Consider the following 21,460-nt stretch of genomic DNA (forward strand, 5'->3'; position numbering starts at 1 on the left):
CTAAAGTCAAGAAACAATACATCCACTGCTTTCCCTTCATCCACAGAACCAGTAATCTCATCATAAAAGGCGATTAGATTAGTCAGGCATGACCTTCCCTTGGTGAATCCATGCTGGCTGTTCCTGATCACTTTCCTCTCATGCAAGTGCTTCAGGATTGATTCTTTGAGGACCTGCTCCATGATTTTTCCAGGGACTGAGGTGAGGCTGACTGGCCTGTAGTTCCCAGGATCTTCCTTCTTCCCTTTTTTAAAGATTGGCACTACATTAGCTTTTTTCCAGTCATCCGGGACTTCCCCGGTTCGCCACGAGTTTTCAAAGATAATGGCCAGTGGCTCTGCAATCACAGCCGCCAATTCCTTCAGCACTCTCGGATGCAACTCATCCGGCCCCATGGACTTGTGCACGTCCAGCTTTTCTAAATAGTCCCTAACCGCCTCTATCTCCACAGAGGGCTGGCCATCTCTTCCGCATTTTGTGATGCCCAGCGCAGCAGTCTGGGAGCTGACCTTGTTAGTGAAAACAGAGGCATAAAAAGCATTTTTATGTGCACATTTTACTATAATAGAATGTGTATCTAAAAAACAGCCTTGTACCCTGTACTATTTTGTTTTCTGATGCTTTTTAGTGTTACAATAATTTCTGAATTTAGGAATTTGCTGGATAAACAGCATAAAAATTCAAACCTAGAAACAACAAGCAGATAGTAAACAAATTACATGAAGCAAAAACATTAGCATGCACAGTGGTTGGTATTATTTCATGCTGATGAACTCTCTTTGGGAGTATATTCAAATTGCTGGGGAAGAGAGATATGGAAATAATACAAATTAAATGTCAAATTTTTGCCCTCAGATCCCTTTGGCTTCAAGTGGATTAATCTGAAGGCAAAATTTGGTCATAAGGACTCTACTCCCATTTTGATGTACACACAATTCTCACAAATGTTAACAAGAGTTGTTCCAATATAGCATGGGAAAAAACTTGTAATGGGCAAACTAGTTTAGATAAAATAAGCACAAATCCAACCTCTATCACATGCTCCCAACAAACCTGAACCATTTTTGAGGTACAGAAAAGTTTTGTTGAAATTCATTTTGTTTCTGTCCTCAGTCCAGTTACCACTGGACAACCGTTCACCTCCAAAAATCACCACTACAAATTGTAGTAAATGAAAGGTTTTGTATACAGTCTCTGAAGAAGTGTTATGGAATGAATGGAGACCCACCTTCTCCTCTCTAGATGTAGTCACTATGCCCCAGGTTAAGATTCAGACACTTTGATAGGGCATTGCTGAGAAAATTTGCACTGTCACTGCTTGTTCCATATCTGTTTTTGTCTTCCGTCTTTGATAAACATTTTATTCAGCACTTCAGAGGTCCACAAAAGTGAGGTGACAGAGTCTCAGAATAATTGAATTATTATATAGTAGTATACTTCAGATCCTTGTTGTAAAGAGTAGACAGATATTCCATTGCTGCAATGGAAAAGTTCTGGTGAGTTATTAAGATGGGTGGCTTTAATGGAAAATTCTGATGGCGTAGGACAAGAACATGAACATGGTATGAACAAAGCATCAGTACTAGTCCCTTCAACAGGAAAATGGGGTCAAGAATGCCCTAACTTGGACCCAAATTATTATACAAAATAGGCATGACAAGTGGATATATATATATATGTACATTTCCCAAACCATGTCGAGTATGCAAGGTTTATCAGGGTAGAAAAGGGGATAAATCATTGGATGAGTCAGTTTTGTCCATTTTATAGCAGATTAATATTTCTAATACATTGTTTATCTAATTAGAAAGTAGACATAACTTTTAAAGCACACAGGCAAGATTTTTTCCTAGCATGAAGCAGTGTAGCTCAGTTGACATCTACAGAAATAACCTGAATTACACCAAAGATGTGACCCATAACAGGAAGATGGAAAGTATACACACAGCTGTTCTCCTTGAACTGTAATCTTTGTTATTCGCATGGTTATTCCTTGATCCTTTTAAAAGTTTTTATCATTTTTGGACACATTTTCCTTTCTGGTTAAACTCTTACCAGGATAAAAAAAAGCCATTGTCCTCTGATAGAAGAGTTATGTGATGGGGAAACAACTTCTGCAGGAGACAAGCTTGTGGTCAATTCACTCCCTGGACCCAGAGCAATAGAAAAGGCTTTATGTGAAGGAGAATTTCAAAAATATTACTCATGAATCATTGTTTGCTGGACAGGCCAGGGAAATCTAAATGAAGGAAGACATCCTTTCACTTAGATGAGGAAAACCACAGTTCATAATTCTTTCAAAAAGCACACAACAGCTAGCCTTGTATTTTTCAGCTACTTAAAAAACTGGTCATATTACATTAAAAACTGTTTGGCTACATTTTGTAACTCTCCAATAAGAGAGATTTTTGACGGTCTTGAAAATAAAAAGCTAACTGTAGTACTGTACAAAACCAAATCCTACTCTAATGAGCTGGTCCTCTATCATGCCTTCCTCTTTGTTTATTCAACAATCTGATCATTTCTTTGTGTATCTTTAGCATCATGTTATGAAACAGGTGAAAGAATCTGATTGGCTAAGGAAGATTTCTAGTAAATATGGACCCATCCTAAGCAACTATATTCAAGCAACCATGAGGTAAGGAGCTGAAATCCAAACCAAATCCAAATCCAAACTTTGCAATAGCTCCTATGATGATGGGTCTTTCTAGTGAAGACAAAAGCACACATCTAACTACCTCCAAACTTTCAGATGTTTGAAATGTGAAGCTATATTTTGCACATAAGTGGCAGCCTTTTGTTTTAGAAATGTTTGAAACTTTCACAGCCTAAAACCAAGAGCAACTCAGTGGGTTTTTGGTTTCATTAGAAGCCCATTTTATTTTATTTAGGTTTGAATAACACAACCATCAGCATGATAACTGAACATGGGACTAGTTTCCAGAAAAGTTTGCCAGGGTTTGCAAGTCTGGGCCAAGTTTTAGGCGGGGGGGGGGGCTCATTCATTAAGTCTTTGGGATGGTTCTCTGCTTTAGTATGGAAACCATGCAAAATTCAACAGTTGTAATTTGTTTTTATTTGAAACCAGGGAAAATCCAGTGCTCCTAACTAAGTTTTACTTTCTGTTAGTTTTTGGCTTCAATCAAAGCCATAATTCAAAGCAAAAATTCAGGAGGTGCAAACCAACATGGAATGAAATCAGAAGAGCCCCAAAATTGCCAAATCCAACAGAACTAAAATTGCAGAGCTGTACACAGCTTTAATTATTATCCTCTGAGGTTTTATTGGCTTGAGAAACACAGCAAGAGACAGAAATGTGCTCATCTTGATCTAGGCAAATTTCAGATACATAGGTGTTCCATAATCTTTTAACTTAATCCTGAAACATGGTAACATCTTCGTCTTCCAGAAGACTCTAATTTTCTAACTTCTTTAAGACACTCTTACAGGTATTAGAGCTCTGTAAAGAATGGATAATTGTAAGTGTTCAATGGCTATTACGATCCACAAACTTAGCCTGATCCAAAGCCCCTGGAAGTCTTTCCATTGCCTTCAATGAGCCTGGAATCAGGTCCTAAATGGTTTGTGATCTGAATATAATCAGTATTAACACAAGGATTACTTTGGTAATCAAGGGACAGCAAGCATTGTTCTACACCCAATTAGTCCCAGAGAAAGCAAGATGAAGGCACTCCAAACCCTGCACTCAGCTCTGAATCCTACCTTCTATTCCCTATGGTCCCTTCCCTGCTGGTTTATATCACCCACCCTTAGGGAATCAGATGTCTATTGCAGTGGTTCATTAGTGCTTCTGTAACACACACCTGTTTATCCATCCGCCCTTGTCAGCAGAATTCAGATGATCTTGGTTACTTGGTGGAGGAGGAAGTTTTATCTCTGATGGATGTTGTTTATCACAGTCAGATGCTCACTGTGTATTAGTTATTATAAATCAACAAAAGTAAACAACATACAATAATGAAGCAAAAGAAATAAACAAAGGGCTACATCTACAAAGGGGACTTAGAGTCAGTGTTGAAATGGCTAATGTTTAGGTGCCCTAATGCCTAATGGAATCCACAGCCCTGAGTTAGGTGCCCAGGCTCCCTATGCTATACACTGGGAGAGTTAAGTGCCTAAGAGTTGGGCTCCACAAAATCCAGTAAGCTGAATGGGTAAACTCCTAAGCTAAGTCCCACCCCTCAAAAGGAGTGAGGTGAATCAGTCCAGGCCAGAGGGAGATGCCTCTCTCTGCTTGGGATTCACAGCTATGAATCCTCTTCTGGAGTTAGGTATCTAGCCCTTTCTCATAAGAAATGGAAGAGGAGTTTTCCTCGCCCTAGTACCTTTAGCCTAGGGGTTCAGACACTCACTCAGGGTATAGAAGACCTGGGTTTAATCACCCCTTTGTCTGACATGGAATACATACTTGAAGAGGGCTCTCCTCCCTCTCAGAAGACTGTCCTCACCACAGGGCTGTGTGGTATTCTGGGCCAGCGTTCTCTGCATCTTCCCCCTGAAGCTGTTCTACTGTGTATAAATAACTATGCATTGGAGTGCAGGGGCTGAGAACTTGGGTCTCCTACATCATAGAATCATAGAATATCAGGGTTGGACGGGACCTTAGGAGGTCATCTAGTCCAACCCCCTGCTCAAAGCTGGACCAATCCCCAACTAAATCATCCCAGCCAGGGCTGTCTCAAGCCTGACCTTAAAAACTTCTAAGGAAGGAGATTCCACCACCTCCCTAGGTAACACATTCCAGTGCTTCACCATCCCCCTAGTGAAAAAGTTTTTCCCAATATCCAACCTAAACCTCCCCCACTGCAACTTGAGACCATTTCTCCTCATTCTGTCATCTGCTACCACTGAGAACAGTCTAGATCCATCCTCTTTGGAACCCCCTTTCAGGTAGTTGAAAGCAGCTATCAAATCCCCCCTCATTCTTCTCTTCGGCAGACTAAATAATCCCAGTTCCCTCAGCCTCTTCTCATAAGTCATGTGTTCCAGTCCCCTAATCATTTTTGTTGCCCTCTGCTGGACGCTTTCCAATTTTTCCACATCCTTCTTGTAGTGTGGGGTGCAAAACTGGACACAGTACTCCAGATGAGGCCTCACCAATGTCGAATAGAGGGGAACGATCACGTCCCTCAATCTGCTGGCAATGCCCCTACTAATACATCTCAGAATGCCATTGGCCTTCTTGGCAACAAGGGCACGCTGTTGACTCATATCCATCTTCTCGTCCACTGTCACCCCTAGGTCCTTTTCTGCAGAACTGCTGCCTAGCCATTCGGTCCCCAGTCTGTAGTGGTGCATGGGATTCTTCCATCCTAAGTGCATGACTCTGCACTTGTCCTTCTTGAACGTCATCAGATTTCTTTTGGCCCAATCCTCTAATTTGTCTAGGTCCCTCTGTATCCTATCCCTACCCTCCAGCGTATCTACCTCTTTTCCCAGTTTAGTGTCATCTGCAAACTTGCTGAGGGTGCAATCCACACCATCCTCCAGATCATTTATGAACATATTGAACAAAACTGGCCCAAGGACCAACCCTTGGGGCACTCCGCTTGATACCAGCTGCCAACTAAACATGGAGCCATTGATCACTACCCATTGAGCCCGAGAATTTAGCCAGCTTTCTATCCACCTTACCATCCATTCATCCAGCCCCTACTTCTTTAACTTGCTGGCAGACTTAACTGGTAGACTGTGTCAAAAGCTTTGCTAAAGTCAAGGAACAAAACGTCCACTGCTTTCCCCTCATCCACAGAGCCAGTTATCTCGTCATAGAAGGCAATTAGATTTAGTCAGGCATGACTTGCCCTTGGTGAATCCATGCTGTCTGTTCCTGACCACTTTTCTCTCCTCTAAGTGCTTCAGAATTGATTCCTTGAGGACCTGCTCCATGATTTTTTCAGGGACTGAGGTGAGGCTCACTGGCCTGTAGTTCCCAGGATCCTCCTTCTTCCCTTTTTTAAAGATGGGCACTACATTAGCCTTTTTCCAGTCGTCCAGGACCTCCCACGATCGCCATGAGTTTTCAAAGATAATGGCCAATGGCTCTGCAATCACATGTGCCAACTCCTTTAGCACTCTCGGATGCAGCACATCCAGCCCCATGGACTTGTGCTTGTCCAGCTTTTCTAAATAGTCCCGAACCACTTCTTTCTTCACAGAGGGCTGGTCACCTCCTCCCCATGCTGTGCGGCCCAATACAGCAGTCTGGGAGCTGACCTTGTTTGTAAAGACAGAGGCAAAAAAAGCATTGAGTACATTAGCTTTTTCCACATCCTCTGTCACTAGGTTGCCTCCCTCTTTCAGTAAGGGACCCACACTTTCCTTGCCTTTCTTCTTGTTGCTAATGTACCTGAAGAAACCCTTCTTGTTACTCTTAATATCTCTTGCTAGCTGCACCTCCAGGTGTGATTTGGCCTTCCTGATTTCACTCCTGCATGCCCGGGCAATATTTTTATACTCTTCTCTGGTCATTTGTCCAATCTTCCACTTCTTGCAAGCTTCTTTTTTGTGTTTAAGATCAGCAAGGATTTCACTGTTAAGCCAAGCTGGTCGCCTGTCATATTTACTATTCTTTCTACATATCATGGTGGTTTGTCCCTGTAACCTCAATAAGGATTCTTTAAAATACAGCCAGATCTCCTGGACTCCTTTCCCCCACATGTTATTCTCCCAGGGGATCCTGTCCATCAGTTCCCTGAAGGAGTCAAAGTCTGCTTTTCTGAAGTCCAGGGTCCGTATTCTGCTGCTCTCCTTTCTTCCCTGTGCCAGGATCCTGAACTCAACCATCTCATGGTCACTGCCTCTCAGGTTCCCATCCACTTTTGCTTCCCCTACTAATTCTTCCCGGTTTGTGAGCATCAGGTCAAGAAGAGCTCTGCCCCTAGTTGGTTCCTCCAGCACTTGCACCAGGAAATTGTCCCCTACACTTTCCAAAAACTTCCTGGATTGTCTGTGCACCACTGTATTGCTCTCCCAGCAGATATCAGGGTGATTGAAGTCTCCCATGAGAACCAGGGCCTGCAATCTAGTAACTTCCGTTAGTTGCTGGAAGAAAGCCTCGTCCACCTCTTCCCCCTGATCCGGTGGTCTATAGCAGACTCCCACCACGACATCACCCTTGTTGCTCACGCTTCTAAACTTAATCTAGAGACACTCAGGTTTTTCTGCAGTTTCATACCAGAGCTCTGAGCAGTCATACTGCTCTCTTAACATACAATGCAATTCCCCCACCTTTTCTGCCTTGCCTGTCCTTCCTGAACAGTTTATATCCATCCATGACAGTACTCCAGTCATGTGAGTTATCCCACCAAGTCTCTGTTATTCCAATCACATCATAATTCCTTGACTGTGCCAGGACTTCCAGTTCTCCCTACTTGTTTCCCAGGCTTCTTGGGAAAGTGACATTCTAAGAGAGTGTCTGTAGCCCAAACCATATTTAATTATTTATACAACCAGTGCAAGGGCAATATTAAGTTTGACACAAGTTCAAATCCCTGCTCCTGTCAGATAGAGGGAGATTGAACCCTGGGATCCTACGTTCTGGGTGAGTGCTCTAACTACAGGCCTAAAGGTTAGAAAGGGGCACCTTCTCTAGCATTGTTTTGTGTGGGGCTCGTTTGGTACACAGCATCCAAGAACACTTTTAGATACGTCCCCGCATGTGAGATAGGCAGGCTGTAACGGTGTGCATGCCGTGCTCCGTTGGATTCAGCCCCTTAGCCCCGCTCCTTAAAGAATCAGGGACACTCCAAGATGGTGCAACACCCGTACTCTTTATGGACACTTTGTGTCCATTTCCCCCCACCAGTTGCCCACTATTTACAAGCTATTTACATGGCTTGGCATTACGCAGGCCTGACCAGCAACAGACCAGTAGGCTCCTTCCTCCCTCTGAGACTGACCTTCCCCTCCTGATCTACAGCCCCCTTCTTCTACTTCCTCCCAGCCTTTTAGCTCCCACTAGCGAGGCTGGCAGGTCCAGGCAGTTCCCAGGCAAGCACTGACTATTTACCCAGCCCCAGTCCATTCCCCCTGATTGGGGCTGGGGTACAGGGGCTGATTAAGGGCTTTTCTAGCAGCACCCTGCCACACACCTCCCCCATGAAGCAACCACCAGGGCGGCCTGGTTTGGCCCCTTCTCCTCCTGCCCCAGAGGTTGCTTCAGGGAGGCCCACTGCTGCCCCCTGGGAGGTCCCCAGGGTCTTCCTTATGGGGTTTGTCCATCCCCCATCCACAAAAGGCACACTGGGAAGGGGGTGGACTGCCCCACAGATCTACAGCTGCCCACTGATCCTTGCACCAGTCACAGCCTTTCAGTCACTCTACTGGCTGCTCCCTCTTGTTGTCTGGCAGGGAAGCCAGGTGGGTCCGGACCTCCCCCCAGCTGCCTGGGGCCTCAGGCGCAGTTGTCCGGCACAGGGGAGACTGGCTCTCCCCTTCTGGAGGTTCTATCTCCAGGCATTCCCTGGGGTCTTCCCCTCCTTGTCCTTGGACCTCCTTTCTGGGGCTTTCGATAGCGGGGCACTCCTTCGATCCCTTGTTCCCTCATGTTTTCACTCAGGCTTTGTTGTCTAGGATTTTGCTCTGTCCTCAGGGGACCTGGGTCCTCCTCCTCGCTGGGGCTGAGGGAAGTAGGGTTTTCCCTCCCTTCAATGGGGTCTCCCCTATCTTCCAGCTGGAGGGTCCCCTCCCACTGCGTCCTTTACCTTTTGGGACAGGGCCCCAATCTGTCCCCAGGACCACAAGGTACAGCAACCCCTTTACCACCCCCACCCATTGCCAGGCAAACCAGTCCCCAACCTCCAGGGGCACTTGGTCTATGGGGCAGGGCCTCCAATCCCTATGGATGCACTCGAGCATCATTCGCACCCCAGGGACAAACCATTGTGGTTTCACCAGCCCTCTTTGAACGAGGGTGCAGTCCGAGGCCGTGTCCACTAAGCCCTTCTGGGGCTTCCTCCCCACCCACATGGGGATGATGGCCAGTCCTCGACCCTGCTTCTTCCCACCACCATTCGCCCAGCCACAAAATTTGGCTAGCCCGCATTCCATTTCTGGCCAGTCCTGACATTTGTATCCCTGCTGCCCACATCACCAACAGACCAACTGCCCCGGGCGACTAGGGGCCCCCTTAATCTCCTCTTTCTTTCTCTCGGGGCCTCTCCTGGGGTAAGGTGTTCTTGGAGTTTCTTCCCCCAGTCCAGGTCTGCCCCTATTTTCGAGGAAAGTCTGCCTCCACATATTCCTCAGTCAGTCTGACAGCGGCCTCTACCATATTTGGCTGGTGCCACCGGACCCAGACTTTCATGTGCTCCAGGAGGCCCTGGACAAATTGTTCTAGGATCACCCGGTCCATTATCTCTCCCACCGTTTGGGTATTGGGTCTTAACCACTGTGTGGCCCAGTCTGTGAGCTTCTGGGCAAAAGTGCAGGGCTGCAAACCCCCTGTCCAACGTACCGCCTGAAACTTCGGCTGGTACTTTTCGTCTGACCGTCCCATCTGGTCCATAACTGCCGCCTTCACTGCCTCATAATCTTTGGCCTGTTCATTAGTTAGGGCCATGTAGGCAGCCTGCGCCTTTCTGGCAAGATGAGGGGCTAGTTTTAGGCCCCAGTCTCCTTGTCCCATCCGGCACCCCTGGCTACCCATTCAAAAGTGCACAGGAAGGCATCAGGGTTATCGGCAGGGCCCATCTTATGGAGCCCCAACCCTGGTGCATGGCTGCCATCACCTCCCGGAGGAGTCACCAACCGGTGCAGGAGCTGCTGCTGTACCCTGCCCTGCTCCCTGATGAAGTTCTGGAGGGTCTTTTGTTGCTTGGCCTGCCAAGCGAGTAAGGCCTGTCTCAGCCTGGTGGGACTGCTGAAAGGCCTGCAGGATTTTCTGCAGCTCCTCTTGCTGCTTTGCGAGCCACTGCACAGTTCCCACCATGCTTAAGTTGCCACTCCCTAGCAGTGATTTCAAATCCTGGACAAGCCCCAACATGTAACAGGATGCATGCTGCAACCTGTTAGATTCAACCCCTTGGCCCTGCTCCTTAAAGACTCAGGGACACTCCAAGCTGGTGCAACACCCATGCTCTTTATTTAGTGTCCATTTCCACCACCACTTTTGCACTATTTACACAGCTTGGCCTCACACAGGCCTGACCAGCAACAAACAGACTGACTGGCTCCTTCCTTCTAGTCATCATTGTCGTTGTTTTGTTTTTGTTTTCGTTTTCTTCTCCTCCTCCTCCTCTTCTGCACCCCCCCCTCCGCTTTCACTTCCTCCTAGCCTTTTAGCTCCTGTTAATGAGGCTGGCAGATGCAGGCAGTTCCTAGGTAAGCACTGGCTATTTACCCAGCCCCAATCCATTCCCCCTGATTGGGGTGGGGGTGGGGGTGGCAGGAGCTGATTAAGGGCTTTTCTAGTAGCACTGTGCCACACAAGCCAAATATCTAGCTAGAAGATCTCACTGGGGTTTAGGGGTCTGGGTGCCTAGACTGAGATGGCTGTGCTCATGCTCAGAGGCATATTAGCAGGCACCTTGGGAACTTTACCAGTGGAAATTTGGTGTCTAGGGACTTTACAGAGTTAGGAAGCAGCTGAGCAGGGATTTTTTAAGACCTAAATTTTGGATTTAGGTGCCTGAAGTATCAGGTGCCTAAATCCCTTTGTGGTTCTAGCCCCAAATGCCTTAGCTTTACCAGTGCAGCTGTCACACTAAAGCATTTTGAAATCTCATATGTACACCTTCAAGTTATGATGATGTCATTGTTGACATGCCTTTAAGTCTGGCCTATCCTCTCTGGCCACAAATCAATAAGGTACTTAGGAACAGCCTAATTTTAATCACCTAAATAGTCCCATTGAAATCAATGGGATACTCACATAGTAGGCATATACTTTAAGTACCTTGCTGAACCAAGGCCTATGTTAATAATACACTGCATGTGTTTTCTTTGGCAATAACTCTGTTACATCACTTTGCCTTTAGGCAATAATATCACCATACAGTGGAATGAATGCATAAAATCAAGGAACTTGTTTCCCATTCAGAAATCTCTTTTTAAATGTTTAAAAATTCGGCCTTTTTGGAATAGATGCTAGTAAATTAGTGAGGCTTTTATTCTTTCTCACTCTTTATAATAGCAGTAAAACCCAATAAAATATAATTTAATATTTTGGCTACTGCCTTTATGGAGCAGTACAGCTGTTTCCATCACTCAGTAAGTATTGAAATCATAATTAGAAACACAATAAGAAGTAAATTTTTCACAGAGTAGCAGAAAAATAGAGATGAGGAAAAATTACACTGCTTGGCTCAAAGAACATTCAGATGGTATAACAGATATACAGACCAACCAACCTGTGACCTCTTTAGACTTGTCTCTGATCTTTAAAAACCTTCATAGATGACCCTGAAAAAGATATAGTGGTTCAGTTCAGATTTCCTGCCTACACCAAAGATTTTGTTCTTACTTTGCACTTGCAGCTCTGACTCTGAAACTTACCCTCTCCCTCAGCTTCAGAGCCCATGTCTCAACTTCAAAGAGCTGTCTACACAGCTATTTTTTGAATGCTGGTGTGAGCCCCATTTACCCAAGTCTGTCAACCTGGGCTGGGAAGCTTCTTCTGATGGGCTGTGTAGCATACCCTAAGTGCCCTACCAGCTAAGTGGAATGCTAAGCCCTGAGTTAGGCACTCAGGCTTCCCATACAATGCATAGGGAGAGTTACTCACCTACGTAAGGGAAACTCAGAAGCCAGCAAGCAGTCCCCTAAGCTAGCCAGGAGTGAAGTGCAGAGGAAAGGGAATTAGGTCCAGATCCTCAAAGATATTTAGGGGCCTAACTCCCATTGATCTGGACTTTAGGTGCCTCCCTCCACTCAGGATCCTGGTGTTAGGTGCCTAAGCCAGGTCAGCTGCTTAGACAGCCCATTCCCTACTAGCTGAAACCCAGACCTTGCTAATGAAAAAACAAGAGAGATTAAAACCCTAGAATGGCCAATAGCAAGGGTGGTTGGGTCACCTATATCCCTGGTGGTTACATGGGATGTAGGTGATCCAACATCAACCGCCCTCAGTCCCCTGACTATTTTGGAGCAAGAATTTGAACTCAGGTCTCCAATGTCCCACTTAACTACCTTAACTGCCTGAATGAACACACACATTGAAAAATTCCCAACGTGCTTGCCCCCAGCTGTCTAGTGTGACAGATATCAGTTCTTAAATGTGTTCGGAACATGCCAACAGGATCAGGCCCCACTAGCAAAGTCAGTGTTCCCCTGCTGTGTCTGAGAATCCCTCTTCAGGGCCTCCAGGACCTTTGGCTTGAATTAGGGTTCTGAGTAGCTTGTTGGCTGTAGGGCAGCATCAATGCTTCAGTGGCTTTGCAAATGCTGACTGGTAGAAGCTTCAGTGTCTGTGGGTTTACGAGGCTGCTGAGCAGAGGATTTGTGGGTCAGTGGAGTCTAACTAGTGAACTTAATTTCCTAAAGAAGCAGGTAGATACCTAAATACCTTTGTGGGTCTGGCCCTAACTTTATCAGTTTCACTTTTTGTTAGCCTCTTTGGTTTCCATTTGCATGAGATTCTCACTTCTTGAGTATCTCTTTAATTTCTCATTTAAAAAAGGATCCCAGACTATAAAAAAAAACAAAAATACTGGTTAAAGCTGAATAAATAGTGAAATTAAAACAACAACAACATGTTTTACATGGTTTCAGTGGAAAAAACTTACATTGTTCCAGGTAATTCAAAACTGGAGCATGGCTCATTCAAGAGATTTTCTAACCTTAGCAAATTTTTTTTGATGAAACTTGTCTATGTAGGAGTGGACGGAAGGAAGACTGCAAAGGAATTCTCAACTATTACTGACGTAAGACATGCTCTGTCTGGTTTCTGACTTTTCCTTCATTTGTTATCTGATCCTTCACCCACTGAAATCAACAGGGATTTTGGCCTTTACCCTGATTTCATCTAGTAGATGAGTGGAATGATATCCCTTAAAGGTGCTTTCTCAGCACTGACTTCTTCAGTGGGATGCACAGAGATGTAAAAGGATCTCAAAGAAGTGTCTGGGATGGTTTCATATGGGAAAGAAGATCAATATCCTTCCTGATCTCATTGCACATTATGATGACTGTGGACTGAAACTCTGGGGTGGGAAGGGGTGGGTTCCACAACTACCATCAGAAGAAGCAAATGAAATAGTATTGATTTTTCTAAAATTAAAAAAAAAATACTTGAAAATGGGGTTTATTTGAATTTTTTTGGAAAAAAAAAACTCTGAATGGATTATTTTGAAAAAACTCAGAATGGATTTTTTTGGAGGGGGGGGAGTCAAATTTTTTTTTTAATTCTTTGTTTTGTTCTGAAACAGTGAGAAAACAAATGTTTCTATCCTCCCACCCCTTTTTTTTAAAGGGGGTTAATGAAAGTGAGAGAACACTCTGCCATTCATTTACTTTAAAAAGAAAAGGAGTACTTGTGGCAGCTTAGAGACTAACAAATTTATTTGAGCATAAGCTTCCGTGAGCTACAGCTCACTTGTTCCTCTGGAAAAAAAATGGAAAACATGTAAAAAATAAGGAAAAAGTAGGAAAAACACAAGCTCACATTTAAAAGTAACACTGCTCCTCACTTTAAATATATATATATATATATATAACACAACACACTTTTCCCAGTGGAAACAGGTAAAAAGTGAAAGAGGTTTTTTTTGTTTGTTTGTTTTTTTATCCTTTTCTTCATTATTTTCCTCTTTATGTTTCACTGGGATAAAAAAAAATCAGAAAAAGGGTTTAAAAAAACCCTTAAACATCTGAAAAACTGTTGATTTTTCTTTCAAAATGTTTAATAAAAGAGACAATCAGAATTTCAAACAGCTCTGAGTTGAAAAATCTCCATATCACATTGAGAAGCGCTTATATAATATGGTGATGAGGGCATATACTGTGAGTACCATATTAGACAGAAAGCAAAATCTTTCAACCCAAGCTCTAAGAGTTAACTCTGGCTAATAATAGAGTTCATCCAAAAAAAATTGCAAAAATTCTCCTCATTTTTTGGTTAAATGTTTTAAAAAAATTCTATAAGCTCTCGCATGCATTATAACCATTTGTGCCCTTAGCTTGGTACAAACAAACCCGAACAAAATGTCTGGCTCTCAGTAGCTAACTCTCTGAAATTGGAGGTAATCATAAATCTGACAAACTTGTTTATGGAGCAGTCCCCCAAATCAGTTGAAAATGAAGGACCCAATCATAGTGAACTCTAGCATGCTCCGGTGGCTCTGGCAACAGGAAGCAGCCCTAAACTTAGCTTCACAGCACTGAGCACGCAACGTTCTATTTTGCAAGCTGTTCCGTTTGATGAAAATTAAATGCAGGCCACAGGCCTCAGGCTCCTGGCAATTCGCCAACATGAGCCTCAAGCCTATTTGAATCCTGGGAAAGGGTGGGCCTAAACCCACCCAAAACAAAAGGCCCACCCACTCAACTGAGGGAAGGGACAATATAACTCTCAGCTGGGCAAAATTTGGGCCTCGTATACTGTACGTAACAAATATAATTTGTTTTATATCAGTCATTCCACAGAGTGTATTCAAATATTCTCAGCTAGGCCTTGCTATAAACTAGCCATTTTTTTTAAATATCAAGGTATCTCTATTAAAATAAATGAACTAATGAAATTAAGTTAAAGGTAAGTAAGGGTGCTGAGTGTTAAACAAGTTAAAGGGGGGTAATCTGTTAATCATGTTATTAGTGTGTTCCTTTTCTGCAGAAATCCTTGAAAATATCTGTAATTCTTTACAGCTGACAAGCTGCCAATTTTGCAAAAAGAAAAGTTTTTTCAGACTCTTTAACTCCCAGTCACAGATGTACCTTGTTTTGACTACGAGAGAACTAGTTCCAGAGCCCCCTAAACAATAACGTGCAAACACAGTTTCAAATTTAAAAAATTCATATATAAGAAAATTATACTCCAAGAAATACTACTCTGAAATATAAGACCAGTATGATTTACAGCTCACCTACCTACGAGACTATGGTAAATTGTTCTCATATCACACTTATTTTTACAAGGGTGTTAATCTACTGGTTTCAGTAAAGTTACTCCTCATTTACCTTGGGGGAAGTGAAATCAGAATTTGTCCCTCTCTTTTTCTGTTACATTTTTGGACCCAACAGAAAAGGAGATAAACACAGAGGAGCTCATTTAAGCACAGCTAGATGCTGTGAAAACCTTTATTATTCTTGCAACAAAACTAAAACAACACAAAAGTGTGGCTTTTCACTGGGGAGGAGGGAGGGCTCAAATATTTAAAGGGACAAGTTATCACAATCCTCCATCCTACTCTAAATTTTTTTCAAATATATACCCATTATCGTTGACATGGCTAACCAAAAACACCATATAACCTAACTAAAATTGCAAGGGATTATTTTGCCCAGGAATAGCAAGTCACTAACTAAACAATTTATAATTTCAGGTGCACAACTGGTTTTCGCATTCTCTTGGGATAACATGGTGGTCGTGGTACAGTTGTGTCCTGACCAACAGGAACATTTGGTGGCAAGGAATCAACTGGATCTGGTACAGCAGCTACTGGATCTGGTATGGAATCAACTGGATATGGTACTAAAGTTTCTTTCACCAAGTCATCAAAATTAGAAGTTGCAATGGAAAAAATGTTCAATTGAAAGAACAGAAAGTCTTACTGGAACATCCCTAGACTCTGGTACTTGTTGAGGCTGTAACTGGTTCATATGTTATTTCCATAAAATACCATCAAATAGTTTTACCACAAATGAAACAAGTCCAACACATTTTAAAGTTCTCCAGATACCCATTTTACTGTACAGCCATAATTAAAAGTCCCCACTAAGTCTCCTACTTGAAAAGAATGTTATCAATCAATTTGCATAGCTTGAGATTTGGCTACAGGATGCAGCAGGTCCCAATAGGTATGCAAAGTCCGCTTCAAGAAAAGGGTTTCAGGTGACTCCTGGGTAGTAACATGTAGTGTGCTCCTGTAGACAAGCAAGAAATTGTCCAATTGCTGCTGATGAATCAAAATAGACTTGTTAGCTCATAAGGTAAACTTATGTGTTTGTATACAGGGTCCTGATGGTCCGTTTGTAGCAGGATGATATGGAGCAGAATGTATATTCTGAATTTTATTTGAGGCTAGGAAACTTTAAATTCTTCAGAACAGAATTATAGTCCATTGTCACTCACTAACTGTAATTGGGAGCCAAATTGGCTAAACAGGGTATGAAGATGTCCAATGATTGTTGTAGTGTAGTAGAAGTCATTCTGAAAACTTCTGGCCATTTTGAATGGGTGTCAACTACAAGCAAACCCTGATAACCTTTTAAAGATCTGGCAAAGCCCACATGAATATGTGTCCAAGGGGTCAGAGGCCACAACCAAAGGTGTAAATGAGCTGGGCCAGGATCATGCTGAATTTGTTGATGTATAGTACAGCACTTTGCCTTCCTCTCAATATCTTTGTCAATCTCTGGCCACCAGACATGACTCCGGGCTATTGCCTTCATCTGTACAATGCCAAAATGACCTTAGTGAAGAGCTTCCAAAACCTGAGATTGAAGTGATTTTAGAATGATCACTCACATTCCCTATAAGATGAAACCATGATTCACAGAAAATTCATGTTGATGTGACACAAGTTGTGTAAATTGGGGATTCTTTTAATCCAGCACTTCTAGTACCATTCCCTTCACAAGAAAAAGCACATCATCCTTAACTGTTTCTTTGTTGATGTCTGTGGTAGTGATGGGCAACCCACCCATCACACTGAGATTGAACACTTCGTCTGAAGTTTTTTTGGGTTAATGAGACCTTGGGCATGGCAGGTGCAACAGCCTCTCAGCATTCCATGCCGAATGACTTTATAGAATTGAATAGTATAGGAAGGAGCTGAAAATAGCAATGCCCAGTGTTGCATATGAGCAGCAGCTAATGATAGAATTCCATGTTTCTGCCCCACAATTGAAATTAACAGGCAATGATCCATCAGTAAGGTAAAATGTCTACCAAACGGATAGGTATGGAACTTCCAAATTCTGAAGATAATGGTGAGAGCTTCTTGCTCTATTTGAACATAGTTCTTCTCAGGAGTGGTGAGTATTTGCAATGCAAAGGCAATTGGTTTCTTGATGCCATCAGGAAAAATGTGGGAAAGAAGTGCACCCACTCTATATGGTAAAGCATTACAAGCCAATTGCAACAGCAGCAAAGTATCAAAGTGTGTAAGATGTCAACAGCTGATGTCAACAGTTTCTTTGCTTCCTTAAATCCACACTCATGCTCTGTATAGTCCATTTCCATTTACCCTTTCCTTATAAGAGTGCATATAAAGGTTCCAATGCGAGATTAGACAGAAATTTACTATAGTAATTAAGCAGTCCTAAAAATAAACATAATTGTGACGTTCTCTGGCAATGGTGCTTCAAGACTTTCCTTCTCTTTCTCTGATGATTTCCTTAAGACTGTGGCATCAGTTCCATGTCCAAGGTATGCAACCAGAGGTTTGAAAAGCTCACATTTGTTTTGATGTACTCTCAGTCCATGGCCTTCCAAACATTTCAAGACAGCAGTTGAATTTTGAAGAGGATCCGCTTGATCCTTTCCTGTAACAAGGATGTAATCCAAAAAGCACTGAACTCTGTTCACTTCTTTCAGGATTGCATACATGGCTTTCTGGAACAGAGCAGGTGCCAGTGTGATACCGAAACACAATATGTTGTAACAACATAAACCTTTTTGAGAGTTGATTGTGAGATATTTGTGAGACGTGGGATCAATCTCCATTTACAGGTATGCATTGAGCAAATCCAATGTTCTGAAATGCTATTCTCCACTAAGAGCAGCAAACAAACCTTCAACACAAGGTAGTGGATACTGATCTGCACCTAAAACTGGGTTTAGTGTCCCTTTGAAATCTCCACAAATTCAGACAGAGTTATCCTTTTTGACCACTGGTATGATGGTTATAGCCCACTCACTGTGTGAAACTGGTGACACTAAACTGATGTTCATTAAACTGTCCAAATCACCTTCTACCAGAGACATCAGAGCATAAAGCACAACTCTGGCCTTGCAATATTTTGACTGCCTGTCAGACTTAACAGTGAGCTTCACTGACACATTACTCATCTGTCCAACCTTGTTTTCAAAACCTTAGGAGTGTCTGCCCAGTATTTCTTGAAGATTTCAAAGTGCTTTTGTGATTGCCTTGGTCTCAGACCAATTCACCTTGAGCTTCTCAAGATCTTCCAGATAATGGTGTATATTTTCTTTCAATCATGGACCAACTTTTATCCAGTATACATCTTCAGAACCATGGAGGTTTCTTCCAGAGGAAGTTGTGACAAAGTCTGGTGATAGATAGATGCAGAAATTAATGAAACAGCGCTCCAGTATCAAGCTTCATTCTTGTACAAACTCCTTCAATCAAGAGTGTGACCCAGAGGCCCTCTCTGACTCTAGCTTCCAAAAACATGTAGTGGTTGATCTTGGCCAGTGTCACAAGAGGTCTTGTCTTTCTTCCACATCATGAATTCCTGACTTCCATCTTTTCTTAGGTTCAGTCTTCATAGGTGTATTCTTGGATGGATGGGTGTTCTGCGTTGCTGGCCACTGAACTGTGTGACAGGTCACGGCAATGTGTCCTTTCTTCTGGCATGTTCTGCAAATAACCTGGCATGTCCCACAATACTTCTCAGAGTGCATAGTTTGTGCACAATGGCCCCATGGAAATTCCTTACATTCCTGTGGTCTTCTGTCTTCCAATTCATAAGACGAACTTCTTGGTTCATACTAAATTCCAGAGAATCCTTCTCTGCAGTTTCCATTGCAACTACTACTTCAACTGCCTTCTTGAATGTAAGTGAATGTAAGTGAATAAACTTCTTCTGAACTTGGTCATTGCATAGTCCAGAGACTCACTGGTTATTCAGGGCATTACTTAAAGTTTGTCTGAATTGACAATGCTCTGATAGCTTCCTTAAAGCAGCAACTAACTGTGCTACTGACTCTCCACTTCCCCGATGTTGCTGAAGGAACTGATATCATTGTGCTATCATTAATGGGAACGGATGAAAATGTTCCTCATTTCTGCAGTAACTTGCATCATATGTGGCAGTTCCCCTCACAATTGGAAAAAATAGGTCACATAGCAGTCTGTATGCCTTTGGACCCATCACTGTCAGCAAGGTCGAACTGATTTTCTGTCTGGAAGATTACAAATTGCTTAAAATATTCAAGGTGTGGTTCATGTTTGTCATCAAATTCACCAACAGTGCACACAAAATTTGCCATTTTGTCCACTCTCCAGTTGGACTTCAAGCCTCCTGGGTGTCTTCTCTGCCACAGGGAAACTGCTTTTGTTGTTGTTGTTCGAGTGCTGTCCATGCTTTATCTGCCTCTTCTGGCTGTGTGCCAACACTGCAGACTGCAGAATTCTTCCTTTGGCTCTACTTGAGCTCCCTCTGCTGGCTATAAACGCTGAGTGTGGACTAAGCCTTCCTGACTGCTTGCAAGTGTTCAGTAAATATTGCTGCTCCCGCCCCCCACCCCCGCTTTGTTTCTGTAGCAGCTAGGCAGCAACAGCAGGAAACTCCTCCACGGTAGTTTGTTTGCAGTAGCTCCAGGCACCAGCCTATTCCTTTGTTCTGTTTTTATTTGCCTACTTCCCCTCTCTAGCTGGTTGGCTCCCACTGTCCCAGCAGCAAAAGCAGCAGTCTGTCACTTTGTGCCTCCAGGTGAACTCCCCCTTCTTTATGGTATTATTTGCTTACTTTTTCTACTTCTTCTTCAGTCAGAGGCAGCACTGGACACTTGTGGGATAGAAATCGTTCATTGCCAAATATTATATATAGACCAAGCAGAGAAGGAGATGGACACAGAGGAGCTCATTTGAATACAGCTAGCTTCTATGGGAACCTATATTGTGCTTGCAGCAAACCTGAAACAACACACAAGTAAGGCTTTTCACTGGGGATGGAGAAATGCTCAAACATTTGAAAGGACAGGACACCACACTTTCACTATTGCCACTGTGACAACTGCATTCACCTGGGTCACTCTTTCCTCAGAGTTTCTATATTTGGATAGCTGAGAACTGGAGGAAAGGTGCTACCTGTGGATGGGCCTTTGATTCAATATTTCACTCCCCCACTTGGTCTAACAGAGCCCAAGTTTATTGGGCCTTTTCTTCACTATTGAAAAAAGGTGTATTTTTTTACCTCAGGGTAACTAACGTATGTGAGCTATCCCAAGGTAAAAAAAAAATAAAATAAAGACAAAGCACTTTCATTTAACTTTCATTTAAATTAGACCGGGACAATCCTATATTCCTCCCTACCTATTCTACTCTGTTCACATAGGTTCTCATACTGCTCTCATCACCACAGTATACAGGTTCCCTTAAGTAGTGTATTAAACAATGTGACTAACATCTCTCATTTGTTTGTTCTCTCATTCTTTCACTGGGGGGGGCACAAAGGATGGGAGGGGTGGAGAAGTTTGTATAGTGTAGTGGAATGTCCTGTTTTGGTAGGATTTTTTTGTTTCTTGGTTGTTGGTTTTTTGTTTTTTTTTAATGCATACATGTTGCTGTTATGTGAGAGAATGTAGGTCAAAGACATGCATCTTGGAGCAGAAAGTAGTGAGGTTTGTGATGATCCACTGTTCTTGAGGGAGTTCATTACAGTCTTGGACCACCAGTGAGAAAGTTTATTGCCAGCACAGATGAGCTTTACCCCTTATTTTAGAGAGTTGCATTGTGACAGAGGACTGTAGCTGTAGACCATGCTCTTCATCCCAGAGATTTAGGAGGCACTGAGACCTTGAACTTGATTCAAAATTCAACAGGAAGCCACTGTACGGAGCAGAGAATAGGTATGATGCGCTCATAATAGCCTGTGTTGCTGAGGCAACATGCTGCAGCATTCTGTATTAGTTAGAGTATCCTAACTGTTGAGTGTATTTCTTAAATGGGAGTTAACTGATGTAAAGGGGACTGTACTCCAAGAGAAGAGACATACATTTTGGGCCTGCCACAACATAGTCCTGTCCTGTTGACTTCTTCAACAGCAGGAGGGAAGAAGAGGCGGTGGGGTGCTACCCTCCCCCACTCACCTGGCAACCCTACTCCCTCAACCAATGGGAGGCAGAAGACAACAGCTGTCCCCAGCAGCCAGTTAGGGCAGAAGACAGTCAGGCAGACTGCAAGCAGTTTCTGACCCTGTGAAGAGCCCTGGATGCCAGGGAAAGCACGAGGGAGGCTATGAATAGTTCTGGTTTCCCTCCATGTGTCAGAGCCCAGCTGGGGAGTGAAGCACAGCTAGCCAGCCAGCACAGCACTTCCAGGCTAAGTTCAGCCTGCAGAAAAGCCTCAGGAGGAGACAGTCCACTCCTCCTGCC

At 43.4% G+C, this 21,460-nt stretch overlaps 1 long non-coding RNA gene across 1 annotated transcript; it reads right to left on the reverse strand.

Annotated features, from left to right (window-relative positions):
- Nucleotides 1-1,197: 1,197 nt before the first annotated feature.
- LOC140908570 (uncharacterized) lies at nt 1,198-21,220 on the reverse strand. The gene is made up of 3 exons (XR_012157918.2): nt 11,373-21,220; nt 3,825-3,931; nt 1,198-1,477 (listed from the first exon to the last, which is right to left on the reverse strand). It is a non-coding gene; the product is annotated as an uncharacterized LOC140908570 (long non-coding RNA).
- Between the last annotated feature and the right edge of the window lie 240 nt (nt 21,221-21,460).

Source organism: Lepidochelys kempii, chromosome 3 (assembly GCF_965140285.1).
Source record: "Lepidochelys kempii isolate rLepKem1 chromosome 3, rLepKem1.hap1, whole genome shotgun sequence".
In the NCBI taxonomy this organism is placed as follows: Eukaryota; Metazoa; Chordata; order Testudines; family Cheloniidae; genus Lepidochelys; species Lepidochelys kempii.